The sequence below is a fragment of the Lutra lutra genome, chromosome 6 (genome assembly GCF_902655055.1).
Source record: "Lutra lutra chromosome 6, mLutLut1.2, whole genome shotgun sequence".
NCBI lineage: Eukaryota > Metazoa > Chordata > Mammalia > Carnivora > Mustelidae > Lutra > Lutra lutra.
In genome coordinates, this window is record NC_062283.1 from 48,310,628 (window position 1) to 48,324,455 (window position 13,828).

Consider the following 13,828-nt stretch of genomic DNA (forward strand, 5'->3'; position numbering starts at 1 on the left):
AGTTCAGCTGAACCAGATTGCTTATGTGATGAGGATGGACAGCAGGAGGAGAGCGAAGGGATTCTGCACAATGGATGGCGAATAATCAAAGAGAAGACAGATAGCAGGAACTTTAAGGACTCAAGGGACACCATCTGAAGCAAAATGACATTGATATCAACATCTAGGAAATGATAGAGGCAGATAAATTGCTCAGGCAAGAAAAAAAGAGATAGGATGACCCAGTTTAAGCAAAAAGTAATTTGCTAATCACAAGTTAAAGAAATAACACAATAGGCTCCTCTCTCATTCACACGCAGCAGGTAGGGCCGTTATCCAGACAAAGCGGTAGACAGGAAAGGAGCTCCACTCAAATGTAGCTGGTGCTCAAACCACAGAGGGCTTCTTTGGAACAAGAGCTCACCCCAAAGAAAAATTGGCAGCCAGTGCCACCTGCAGAGGAAAGATATATCTTCTGCAGGCACCAGCTCTCCAAAGCTGACAGGCTGATATATTCTGCTGAATAAATCGAAAAACTTTCAAGTGGTCTAAAAAAGGTAGTCTGAAGTAGACGGCACTGCAGGGATCCAATCAAGTTAAGAATGTCAGGAGCCTGTGGCAACATCCACACCAGGAGAAAAGGCCCCCAAACTCTGAGTTAAGTGCAAATGAGAAAATATCATGGTGTGTTTTGTTCCTTTGTGTGAGTATATTTTGGAATTTTTTCTTCCCATGGTTGTATGTTGTGATTTTTTTAAAAAGATTCGAAATTGAACATTGCTCTTTTCATATATGGAGAAAAGCAGACACAGAAAATACATATTCACGATGCACATATCGGGTGCATTACTTTTTCCTGAATTTTTTCTTCAGCTTTCCGACTCCACCTGGAACTGACTTTCCTTTCCTCCAGGCTCTGCTCAAGCCCCGCCTCCTTCGTAAATCTTTCCCGAATGAATCTTGCATTGATCTCTCTTCTCCCTCAACTCGTAATTTGCTTATTGCTTGAACCATTCAATGCAGAGCTTAATTAAATACTGTCTTACCTTCTAATTGCTTCCTCTGGGTAAATGTCACCTCCCCAACAAAACTACAAGATCTCTGAAAGCAGGGTTATGTCCAACACATATATTCTATTCCCTCAGCTAAGCCAAACATCCATACTGAGGGTTTGTCTTCTATCATCTAATTCGAGTAGTGTGAGAAAGGCCTCCTTACTCAAAAATATCTCCCTCCTTCTGTGTTTATTTTCTTTGAGCCAAGTATTAATTTCTCACCCTGAGGTTCCTAGGATGATTTATACATTACACTGTTCCATAATGAAATGCGACGGTAACCCTTGGGACTCCCAAGACCTGGATTTTACTCCTAACTCAGTCGCTTCCTGATGACGCAATCTTGGCAAGTTATTTATATCTTCAGTGGTTTGTTCATCTACAAAATGCAGAAATAACATTCTACTCATGATTGTATGACAACTAAAAGAAAAGATATACGTGATATTTAGTCCATAGTACCCGCTTAGTAAGCATTAGCTTTGTTAGCAATAATAGTAACAGTAAGTGCTGAGAGGTAAATAGTGGACGGTCTGAGATTTAACCCTAACTGCAGTCTGACAACTGATCCTGCTGGTTCCAGGCTACCAGAGGTCACTACACCGCTGAGTCAGAGACAATGGACTTTGCTGATCACAAAGCAGCAAGAAGCCTAAGCATTCTGTTCACATAGCTTCTACTCACTCCTCAAGTTCCATGAGCTTTGGGTCATCATCCAGAAACTCAGCCTAGGAAACTCAAATCTCTTACAATGGGCTGCAAACGAACTTACCCAACCTTTGCTCTGGATGGGGAATATTATCCTTTCTATAATCAGTCTTCAGGCCTACCCTCTGCTCTGGAGGGAAACACTATCTTCCAAGGCAGTTTGCTGTACAAACATCCCTAAAAAAAAATAAATAAATAAGCCGGGACCAAGGCTGTCAGTGCCATCGTTCTCAGTGTGTACAGGAAACAAGCAATCCATGCAGAACTGTCTCCCAACAAAAGTTACCCCCTACTAGCAAGGACCTTACAATCTGTAGGAAAAGAGAGAAGTACATTTAAATACTGAAGGGGAGGGAAATAGGTACTATTCAGAAAACCACTGGATACAAAAAAAGCATGCAATAAACAAAATACCATGTAGCTTTACAAAAGTGTGGAGCCATGTATCAACTAACATGAAAAATATTTCTGATACATTGTTAAAGGAAGTGGATCTGAAAGATAAGCATATAGTCTCCTCCCATTAACATTTTCAGGTAAATCATTATATGGTATAGTGTCAGTGCTCAGCAAGTACATTTATTTATATAAAACATTAAATTCATAACACATGATATTTTTAAATACAGGTGTCCCCCACTTTGCAAAAGTTCGCATCACACCCCCTCACTTTTCAGGAAAGCCCTGCATTAGTACCTTTTTTCACTAGCTAAAAGTGTTCCTTTTGCAGAGTGCCACTAGAGACAGCGTTCACCCGCACCCCGAAGGGCAGATTGGCGCCGCCAAGCTCTTCCCCCAGGAACTACAGGCAGCATTTCAGCATCAAGCCCCCTTAGCGATTAATTGTCAGTGAGTCTCTGTCCTTTACCTTGACCTTGGTTGTGCATCCTAGCAAGATGGGTCCAAAGGTACCAGAAAAGCCTAAGAGAGGTTATATTTGGGGTCTGGGAACACTCAAGAATTTTTCTACATAAATTAACGGTAATTGCTTCTTCTCTTTACACCATTTAGGTTTTTGAAAATTTTCATATGGATGCTCTACTTTTGGATAGCAGGGGAAACTTATATTTTCCTGGAAGGATATAAGGTTGGTCACACACTCCAACTTAAGAGCTGGGCATCAGAAGTTATCTAAAAAAGATAGGGAATCCAGGCAGGCTTCCTAGAGGAAGTAATGATTGAGTAGACTTTTAATTAGATATAAAAAGAAGAAAATTCAGTAAAGACAGATGTGAACACACTAAAGTCAGGTTAGCTTGATGTATCCATGAAACTATAACACTGCCTGTGGTTTGATGTAGCTGGTATGAAAGACGAATGTGAAAAAATAGTCGAAAGCGGGTCTAAAGATGTAGCCATGGACCAGATTAAAACAGCAACCACTAATGTGCACTAAAAGGTCAGGAGATCGAAGACAGACCTTACCTATTTCAGAGTTCTGCCTAGTAGATCAGGCCCCTTTCAAAAAGCCAGGTTCAATGCTGTGCATATGCTGCTGCTTGCCGAAAGAGGATTTGAACTTAGAGTCTCTCCACTTCTCTTCATCCCTGGGCTACATTCATGGATCAAACTAGTATAGGATATCTTCACCTGGATTACCTTGGGCACCTCAGATTTGTCATGTCCAAAATGTATACATCATCCCTTCTTCCCCCATATACCTACTCCTTTTTCCAAGTTTCCTTCTCAGGGACTGACACTGCCATCCCTCTTGTACCCCACACCAAAACCCACTTCTCCCTGCATTCTCTTTACCACCATTCCCCTCCCTGCCTTCTCCCCTCCCCCACCACAGCCCAGTCAGACATATTTTCTTTCTGTTACATCCACAAACTCTTAGTTCAGCCCCTTGCCATGACTCTCTGGATGCCTATAGCAGCCTCTTGCCAGGTCCCTACGATGTATGTCCTACACAGCCACCGAGATGGAAGTGTTACCGTGCTCATGCTCACTGGTAACTACAAGGTAGAGTTCACATTCCTTCTCGTGGGATATGAACCCATTCATGAGCTGACATGTTCTGCTTCTCCAGCTTTGCCCTGCCTGCCACCCTAGGGGCACTCTGCCTTCCCACATCATAAACTACAGAAGTTCCTCAGAAAGTATCACATCCTTCCATTCCTTCTAATCTTCTCACAGGCTACAGCCTCCACCCAGAAAGTTCTGTCTCTCCTCCCAGCACCCCTAGTCCTTACCTTAGCCATCTGGGAAACTATTTGTTATCCTTCAAGGTCCAGAGGAAGCTTCTTCTGGGCAGTTAAGTGCTTCTTCCTGTGCAAGTAACTAGTGTTGCATGGAGCTTTCAGCCCATTCGATACAAATACAGCAACTGACACATTGCTTTATTTCTTTATTTCTCACTTTGATATAAATATTTACTAGTTTGGGAAATCCTGGAAGGCAGGGAAAATATCTTACTCTTTGCATTTTTAATGCTTACCACATGATGGATACCTTACAAATGTTGGTTAAATGATTGGCTGGTTGGATAAATGGATAGATGGATGGTTTCTGGTTATTTGTCTATATTAGCACAACTGAAACTATTAAAAGAATTTTTCCAATAGAAGAGACATGTTGTCTTAATCTCAGCTCATCTAGGGCTTTAATCTCTTTTTAAATACATGCACATGCATACACACACACATACATAAGAAATTGCTTAAATGAAGGTCTTGTTATAGGAAATACGCTAACTATTCACTGAAGCCAAATATATTCACTAAATGTAATAATTATTTAAAGAACATTTAGTGGGGCACCTGGGTGTCTCAGTAGGTTAAGCCTCTGCCTTGGGCTCAGGTCATGATCCCAGCATCCTGGGATCGAGTCCCACATCGGGCTCTCTGCTTCCTCCTCTCTCTCCGCCTGCCTCTCTGCCTACTTGTGAATCTGTCTCTGTCAAATAAATAAATAAAATCTTTAAATAAATAAATAAATAATAAAGAACATTTAGCCAAGTTTGTCTATTTATTGCATGTTCATTAAAAGCCTTATTTATCTTATCTTCCTATGATGTGTGTATTGTTATTCCCTCTTTATAGATGACAGAACTGCCTATTAGAGCATGTGAAGACACGTGGTTAGGAAAACTAATGCAGACTGGGACATTAAGCCACGAATACCTAATTTAAAGTCAATGCTACTGAAATCAAATCATCAAAACTTACATTGGGAAAAAACAGCATAACGGATGTTACTTTCTCTTACATAATTATAAACAGTATCAGTATTTTCTTGTACATGTTAAAGATAGGATTTAACCAACAGCTCCACCATGAGTACAGCTGGAAAGCAACAGCAGAACTGGTCAATACAAAAATTCATTTTATACCACATAGTTTACACTGGTCCATTTATAGTTTGTTTTAAAAAAAAAAGAGTTTGCCAACAATAATCTGTAATTATTTATGCAATGAATATGAATAAGACAGCAATGTTTCTGTTTCAGGCCATGTTCTTTAAATTGTTTTCAACAACAACACTCCTAGCAGGTTAGAGAACAGAATTCTCAGTAAATATTGTCATAAGTGTTTCTAGAAATGATTTCTTTTCTAGAAATGAAATGATTTCTTTTGTTTTTTTTCTTCCCCTAATGAGAATGAAGAGTACGAATGAACTGGAACTTAGCTACACTGTGGAGAATATTTTGTATGGAATTTGGTTTGCTTAGTTTTGTTTCACATAACTGCTTAGAGTATTAAGAAACCCTAGAAGCTCAAAATAAGAAAAAACAAATACAGCTTACCTTTAATGACACTGTGGTAGACAGTCTCCAGGGTGATCCAGATTCCTGCCTCCTAGTGTTCACACTCTTGTATAGTTCCCTCCACCCTCACGGTTGATCTGTGGGACCAACTGAATACAGAAGTTATAATATGTGACTTACAAAACTAGGTCATAAAAGATATTTTGGTTCCTCTATCCTGCTTTCCCTTCTCTCCATTCCCTCTCACTCTGGGGGAAGCTAACTTCCATGACATGAGCCGAACCCACCTGCCTCTCAAGCAACCCTATGGAAAGGTCCACATCATGAGAAACTGAGGCGTCCCGCCAAGAGCCAGCGAGGAACTGAGGCTTCTGGCCAATACTGTATGAATGAGCCATCATGGAAGTGACCTTCCAGCCTGTCAACTTCCAGATGATGGTAGCCCTTCTCAACCATATGAGAGACTGTGAATCGAAGTCATCCAGATTAGCTGCTCCCAAATCCTGACTCTCAGAATCTGTGGGAAAAAAAATAAATGTTTGTTTTTTTCAGTTGCTAAGCATTGCGGTTAATTTGTCACCTGGTAATGAGTACATGACAAAGACACTACCTAAAAGTCCACACACTTCTTGAATCCCATTGCCCAAAAATGTAGCTTCCCAACCACAATTTGATAAGTGTTGGTATAGAAAACACAGTCTTTCTTCCAGCTAGCCATGCATCCTGTTAAAAATTAGGAAAAAAGGCAGAGGTGCACAGATAACTAGGAGATACACAGCAGCCTGTAGGAGACTCTGACATGGGCAGCCTCCAATAAACCACACCTCCCAGAAGTCACACCCATGTAAAGTTTCCTCCTGTGTGGACCTACCGACCTGACTCACATTGGCCAATGGCATATTAGCAAGCATGATGCAAGCAGAGGCTCACACACTGAGTCTCATCCTCTTGGCTCACTACCTTTTAAGAACCTAGCTGCCATTCTGTAAGGAAGTCCCAGTGATCCTGCTGGAGAGAGAGACCATGTGAAGAACCAAAGTGTCGCAGCCAAGCTTCTGGCTGACTGCAGCTGCATGAGTGATACCAGCCAACACTATGTGCAGCAAAAGAAGCCACACAGAACCATAAGAGAGAACCAATGTTGTTTCAAGCCATCAAATTTGGAGGTATTTTGCTACCTAAAACAGATAAATGAAACACAGTCTTAGCACATACAAAGTAATTTACCTGAAAACATAGTGCAAACTATAAACTATTTTCTAAATAAAGGAATTTTTAATTCTGCCACACAATAGCAAATCTTCTGTCCTTGATTTCAACCAGATATGGCAATTGACTTATACAACTGAATCACACAATTAAAATTTCTTATAATAGAAAGGGTATATCTTACAGATCACAGTAATTAGCTATTCTTTTTTTTTTTTTAAGAGTTTATTTATTTGACAGAGAGACAGCAAGAGAAGAAACACAGGCAGGGGGAGTGGGAGATGGAGAAGCAGGCCTCCCGCTGAGCAGGGAGCCAGATGTGGAGCTTGATCCCAGGACCCTGAGATCATGAACTGAGCCAAAGGCAGATATTTAATGACTGAGTCACCCAGGTGCCCTAGTACTTAACTATTCTTATACTGTATCTAATGTTTGGTTTTTTCCCTAAAATAACATTTCTTCTTTTTTTCTTACAGATCTTATTTATTTATTTGAGAGAGAGAGAAAGAAAGAGTGCATGCATAAGCCAGGGGGTGGAAGGGAGAGGGAAAGGGAGAATCAGACTTCCCCGAGCAGGGAGCCCAACATGGGGCTTGATCATGACCGGAGCCACAGGCAGATGCTTAAATGGCTGAGCCACCCAGGTGCCCCAAACATCATTTCTTAAACTGTGACATGAGGACCATGGATTGACATCGGGGACCACATGAAACAGGTGCCAAATTTTTTGTCTTTAATTTTTTTCTAGATACATTTGTGATAAATGTCAAATAAGACTTGTGATGTATATTCTATTTATAGCAAACTAAGTTATTAAAGCAGTGTTGACTCCAGATAATGTAGCATAGTAGTGTACTATCTGTACTGTACATGGTCACTTAATTTATATCCATTATTGTTTTCTTGCTAAGATATATAGAATAATTTTCCTTTAGAAAGAATAAAAGAGATCTTAAACTACCTTATTTTTGTAGACATAGGATTTTCAGAAATTGTTTAATGGAACTTAGATGTAAAATACCAAAGAAAATGAAGTATGATAAATTTTTTATATTTTTTTATTTTACTTCTATAATTGAACATAAATTAAAAACAAAAATCTCAGTGCTTTATTAAAAGGTCTTTTCCAATGAAAACGTGAAGCCAACAAAATTCAAAGAGTATCTTATGTCCATCATGATACATTAGACCACGTAAATCTTCATAAAAAGACTGGATTTAAAAAGGCTGGAATTTTACTAACTCTTGGATTTGTCCCAACACAAAAGTCTTGTCTTGAAGAATTTGAAAAGGCGCTACACCTGACAGAAAAGATCTCATTGAAATCATGTGTTCTGTTTTGTGACTTGGAGCCGAAAAGTGATAATGAAGCAGTGTCCTTGTAAAATAATGTCCCTGACTCCATGAAGCAGGTCATGAATTATAGGTAACTCTGCCATTTCCCTACACTTGAATGAAACCATCCGGAGTTCTCAGTGTAGCTAAAAATCTCAGGTTCTTACATTAATATACACTGATTTTTGTGAGGTTTGGGGGGGATGTTGTAAAGACCATCTTTATTTTTTTTTAAAGATTTTACTTGTTTATTTGACAGAGAGAGATCACAAGTAGGCAGAGAGGCAGGCAGAGAGAGAGAGAGAGGGAAGCAGGCTCCCTGATGAGCAGGAGCCCGATGCGGGACTCAATCCCAGGACCCTGAGATCATGACCTGAGCCAAAGGCAGAGGCTTAGCCCACTGAGCCACCCAGGCACCCCAGACCATCTTTAAAATAGGAAAATGTTTTGGGGTGCCTTGGTGGCTCAGTCAATTAAATGTCTCACTCTTGATCTCAGCTCAGGTCTTGATCTCAGGGTTGTGAGTTTAAGCCCTTAAAAAAATAAGAAAATGTTTCTTTATCAAGAAAATATCTGTCTTGAGAAAAATCATGAGAATCTTTCAGAGATGCAAAGCCACAAATCTTAGTGCCCTTCCTTAAAGAAAGGAGCTCCACATATCACCAGGGTTCATTGCTTCCAATAGCATTATTCCCTGGTATCAAAGACTGCCACCACCCATGAAAAAATTCACAGGAGTCTTTCTGAAAATCATTAACATGCACAGTCGAGGCCTTTACTATGTAAAAGTTCACCAACATTCAAGAGGATATAGTGGAAAGAAGCCAACCGAAGTTGATTTCAGTTTCATATTGATCACTTACTAATAGGTGGTCTTGAGCAACTTCTCTAACCCTTCTGAGACTCGACTTTTCCCATCTGTAAACTGATAATAATATCTATCCAGGGGTGTCTGGGTGACTCAGTCAGTTAAACATCTGCCTTTGGCTTGGATCATGATCCCAGGGTCCTGGGATCAAGCCCCACGTCAAGCTCTTTCCTCAGTGGGGAGTCTTTTTCTCTGCCTGCCACTCCCCCTGCTTATGCTCTCTCTCTCTGTGTGTCAAGTAAGTTAAAAAAAAAAAAAAAACTTAAAGAAAACACCTATTAAAAGTGCATGCTAAAGATTAAATATGATAACATTTAAATACAGGAACTATAGAAAATGTTTCTGGTACTCAGTAAGTTTTGGGTTGCTTTAAACTGAATAAAGATCTCAAAACTTCTCTTGTTCTGTCTTCTAAGGCCCCAACTCTCAATTTCCCTAGTGGGCTAAGAGCTTTTTTCCCTTAAACCTCATCACCATTACTTGCAGTTCTCCAGGACTGGCAAAACCAAGTTTCTCCTAGATCCACCACCCAAGAGGGACCCCTTTCTCAAGGTCAGCCTGTAGCTGCCCTGACAGAGCCACCAGGGGCAGCCTCTCTCCCCACCCAGATCTGGGCACTATGTCCTCTCACACACCTAAACTCTTAGCTGCTCTCTCAAGGTTTAGAAGAAAGCCCATCCACTTAATAACGCAGTTTTTCTCTGAGCTGCGTACAGCTGTCTTCTCTGATGAGCAGCACTGCTCCAACTCAACATCTGTCATTTTAATTTTTAGTCAGTTAGCATCTGACATCCACTAATCTAACCACCCTCTACACATATGGATATTGGGTTAAGATAGCAGATGACAAGTACAATACTCAATTGAACCCTAATTTACTTTGATGTTTTAAGCTAATTCATCACTCCATCTGAAGATTTTACAACTCACCATTTGACCATCGAGTAATTCTATTATTTTTAACTAACATTAGTTAGTTAAAAATAGTGTTTTACATTTACAGTTAGTGTTTTACATTTCAAACATTTTTAAATAGGTAATTTGAACTTCACAGAAATTCTGTGTGGTAGATAAGCCAGATATTATTAGTTCCTTTTTTTTTTTTTTTTTTTTTTTTTTAGCTGAGGGACAGAAAATTTCAGTCAACTGGCTAAAAACTACTTGGTTAATCCACTGTCAAATAAACTAGATCCTAGGTCTTGTGGTTTAAAATCCATGTCTTGGGCACCTGGGTGGCTCAGTGGGTTAAGCCGCTGCCTTCGGCTCAGGTCATGATCTCAGGGTCCTGGGATCGAGTCCCACATCGGGCTCTCTGCTCAGCAGGAAGCCTGCTTCCCTCTCTCTCTCTCTCTCTCTGCCTGCCTCTCCGTCTACTTGTGATCTCTCTCTGTCAAATAAATAAATAAAATCTTTAAAAAAAATAAAATAAAATAAAATAAAATCCATGTCTTTCCTGCTACACTATGCTGTCTCCTAGTGTCGCTGAGTATTTATTATCTTTTATCTAACTGGTAATAGAAATAGTCAAAACAAAATGAAGCCTCTGAAATTAGCCACAGGATATGTGTATCAAATCAAGTGATTAAAGAAAGCAAAGCTGTACCAAGAAATGCTTTCTTTAATTTGTATATAAAATGTTATATTTCTTATAAAAGCAGAAATGTAAAACAGAATTATTTTCAGGTTATAAAAATTACATGTGATAATTAGAGAAAATATTGAAAATGTAAATGGGAAATAAAAAATCACCTGAGTGCAATTTTGTTTGTACTAAGTATGTCTTGAGCATTTTGAGTATGGGAATAATACTTAGGCTTATGTGATTTCTGGAACTGGGGTATACTTCGAACATCCAGTTGATGGGCTCTATGTAGGATGTGAGCAAAATAGAGATGTCAAGAATATCTCAGGATTCTGGTGCAATGGGAAAGAGAAGGTGAGCAGTAGGTTTAACAGGAAGAAGTCTTAAATCCTGTTTTGGATGTTTTATGGTTGTTGTATCTGTTGGTCATCTATGTGGACTCTCCAGTGGGCAACTGAATGTATGAGCTTAGAACACATGGGCAAGTTGGGGCATAGGACAGAAACGTAGATGTATTATACGCCCCACTGTCTCAGTGCAAGAATGCATCTTGAAGTTTGTCTCAAACCATGCCTATATGATTTAAGTAGCTGAACAATCAGCAGTTACTTCAGTCATTTAAGAAGGTTAATTTCGATCAACTCATTTAAATTAGTTGACTATGTGCCTGAAAGTATTAATTCGATAGCGCTACACTTGACCAAGCTGGGTAGAATTTATACAAAGGAAGCCATTTGCCTTCTTAATAAAAATTTGTTTAATGATTATTATAAGAAAATTTCCCAGGCATCACTCAATCCCACTTGCTTTGTTAGTTTGGATTTTTTAATTTTTGTTGTGTTGTTTGGGAATTGAGTACATCTTCGTTTCTTTGTATTTATGAGGCTCAGATAGGTTTTCAGACACACAAAACAATTTTGTTCTATTTTTATTTTCAAATTATCAATTTTAAGTAGTAGCAATTGCAAAATCTTCAGCTGCATGGTTTGATATTAATTCAAAATAATTTCTGAATAAAAAGTACTTTTATCCTCTCAAGCCTGCACCAATAATGGCTGAATCAAACACCTATGTCGGGGGGAGGGGGTCACTTCATGTCTCTAACACTGATTCCTAGATCACCAAGCAACCTTCTGATTATGTTAGCTTCCTATCTTGTGCCAGTAAGAATATGCTAGTCTGCATAAGTTACAATTCTCATAGAATTGATTGCATTGGTCTTCTGAAATACAATACATACATACATACAAAATGAAACTTTTCACATGAGAAGCCAAGAAGCAAAAGAGATGTAATAAGATTTGGAAGAAACATAATAAAAGGAAAAACTTAAGAGAAAACAGATTCACACGGATAGCCAGTGACTTCACCCATTAGAAATAAGGGCAGGGGAGCACCTGGGTGGCTCAGTGCGTTAAAGCCTCCGCCTTCGGCTCAGGTCATGATCCCAGGGTCCTGGGATCCAGCCCCGCATCGGGCTCCCTGCTCAGCGGGGAGTCTGCTTCCCCCTCTCTCTCTGCCTGCCTTCTGCCTACTTGTGATCTCTGTCTGTCAAATAAATAAAATCTTTAAAAAAAAGAAAGAAAGAAAGAAAGAAAGAAAGAAAGAAAGAAAGAAAGAAAGGAAGAAAGAACGCAGGGATTCAACAGCTGATAGTGATGCTGGAGAAACAAACTGAGGGTTTTGGAGGGGAGGGGGCTGGAGGATTGGGTGAACCTGGTGGTGGGTATTAAGGAAGACTCGCATTGCATGGAGAGCACTGGGTGTGGTGCATAAATAATGAATTTTGGAACACTGAAAAAAAAATAAAATAAAACAAAATTTAAAAAAAAAAAAAGAAAGAAAGAGGGATGGCAGTGAAGCACGGCAGAAGAAAAAGAGAAAATTAAATAACTTTAAAGCCTAAAGGGATGCCTGCCGCATGGACACCTGTCCTACTAAACTTAGGTGAACGTCTTCGAAGAAATGATGCATTGTTGATGTGGGTTAATAATTATCTCCCTGAACCACATTGGTCCTTGACAGTGTCAGGGTACCAAATGGTGTAGTAGACTAGTCCAAGAGGCACAGGAAGAGATTGCTATGCCCCCAGCACAGTCTATGACAAGCTAGGCTATTGATGATACAGTACTACTGAGTCCACAACAATGTCTTTCTAGTGGGCACTTTACGATAGGCACGATGCTAAGAACTTCCCATACATTTTCTCATTTACGTCTCAAACATTCTTGCAGATAAATTTCACCACCCCGTTACCCCTATGGCAGCAGAGTCCGTGAAAGATGAATGGTCTGAATGGCATACACAAAAGCAACATAGCAGAGCTGCTTTAGGCAGCCCTCTACTGGGTACCAGTGGTAGAAAACCAATTTGAACAAGCTTAAGAAGCAAGAGAAAGTAGGCTTGATTCAGGCAAGCCAAGTGTGTGCACATGCGTGTAGCTGTTACAAGGACACTGGCACCAGGACTGGAAAGCTGCGGGACTTCTGCCACTCCGCCCTGCTTTTCTCCCTGGGTTGGCTCAGTTGCCTCGTTCTTCAAAGGGGCTTCCTCCTCACCACAAGGAACAGGGCCGCTGGGCAGCTTCTAGCTCATGTCTCCCAACTTCACCCCCTGAGAGAGATGCCCTCTTGCTAAACACGGACCACCTAACTAGCTGGGGGTGGGCTGCCCTGACTAGCTTAGCTCTCCTGGCTTCTCTAACCTCCGCATTCATCATGGCCAGCGGCGCAGGGGTGCAGCACACACACCGTTCCCTGGGGGGTCCCGGCGCCAGGGACCTCCACAGGTCATGGGCATTACACTGTCCTCAGAAATGAAATGACTTGTCAGACAAAGAGAAGATGCAACACATGAAAGGAAAAGAAATGAAACTTCACCACAGAATTTCAGAAGTTTAGTTCCAGAACATTCATGACGGATTAATTACCAGTTTGCCTGCATCACGTGGTACCGGAACCCAGAAAATGAAATGCTTTGGAATGTTCACATTCTCATTTACCTACACCTGGGAAGCAACACCTCCATACATAAAATAATCCTCTTCCCCAAGTATTCAGAAATAAACAGCAGAAGTGTTAACCTTTGGAGTTCCGGTCCCCTTTAAGGATTTCATGGAATCTGTGGGCGACTGGCCCTGAGCTTATTTAAAGCTCTGAATCCACCCAACTCTGCCACGCCGCAAGCCGCATTTCCGCTTCGCCGGCTGATGCCTGTCAGAGTCTGCCAATAGGGGGCGCTTCAGGGAGACTGCAACGGAGGAGGAGGAAGAGGAATCTCCCGTTGGCTTCCAGTCACCTTGTGGTTCCTGGGAGCCGCACACCACGCAATGCGTTGTGACCCCAGCAGAGGCAGTTTGTTTAGGAAACTGAGTCTAACGAAGA

At 40.6% G+C, this 13,828-nt stretch overlaps 1 long non-coding RNA gene across 1 annotated transcript; it reads right to left on the reverse strand.

Moving 5' to 3' along the window:
- Positions 1 to 1,812: 1,812 nt before the first annotated feature.
- On the reverse strand, positions 1,813 to 13,610 carry LOC125102576 (uncharacterized). Its single transcript, XR_007128156.1, has 3 exons — positions 13,528 to 13,610; positions 5,491 to 5,588; positions 1,813 to 1,919 (listed from the first exon to the last, which is right to left on the reverse strand). It is a non-coding gene; the product is annotated as an uncharacterized LOC125102576 (long non-coding RNA).
- Between the last annotated feature and the right edge of the window lie 218 nt (positions 13,611 to 13,828).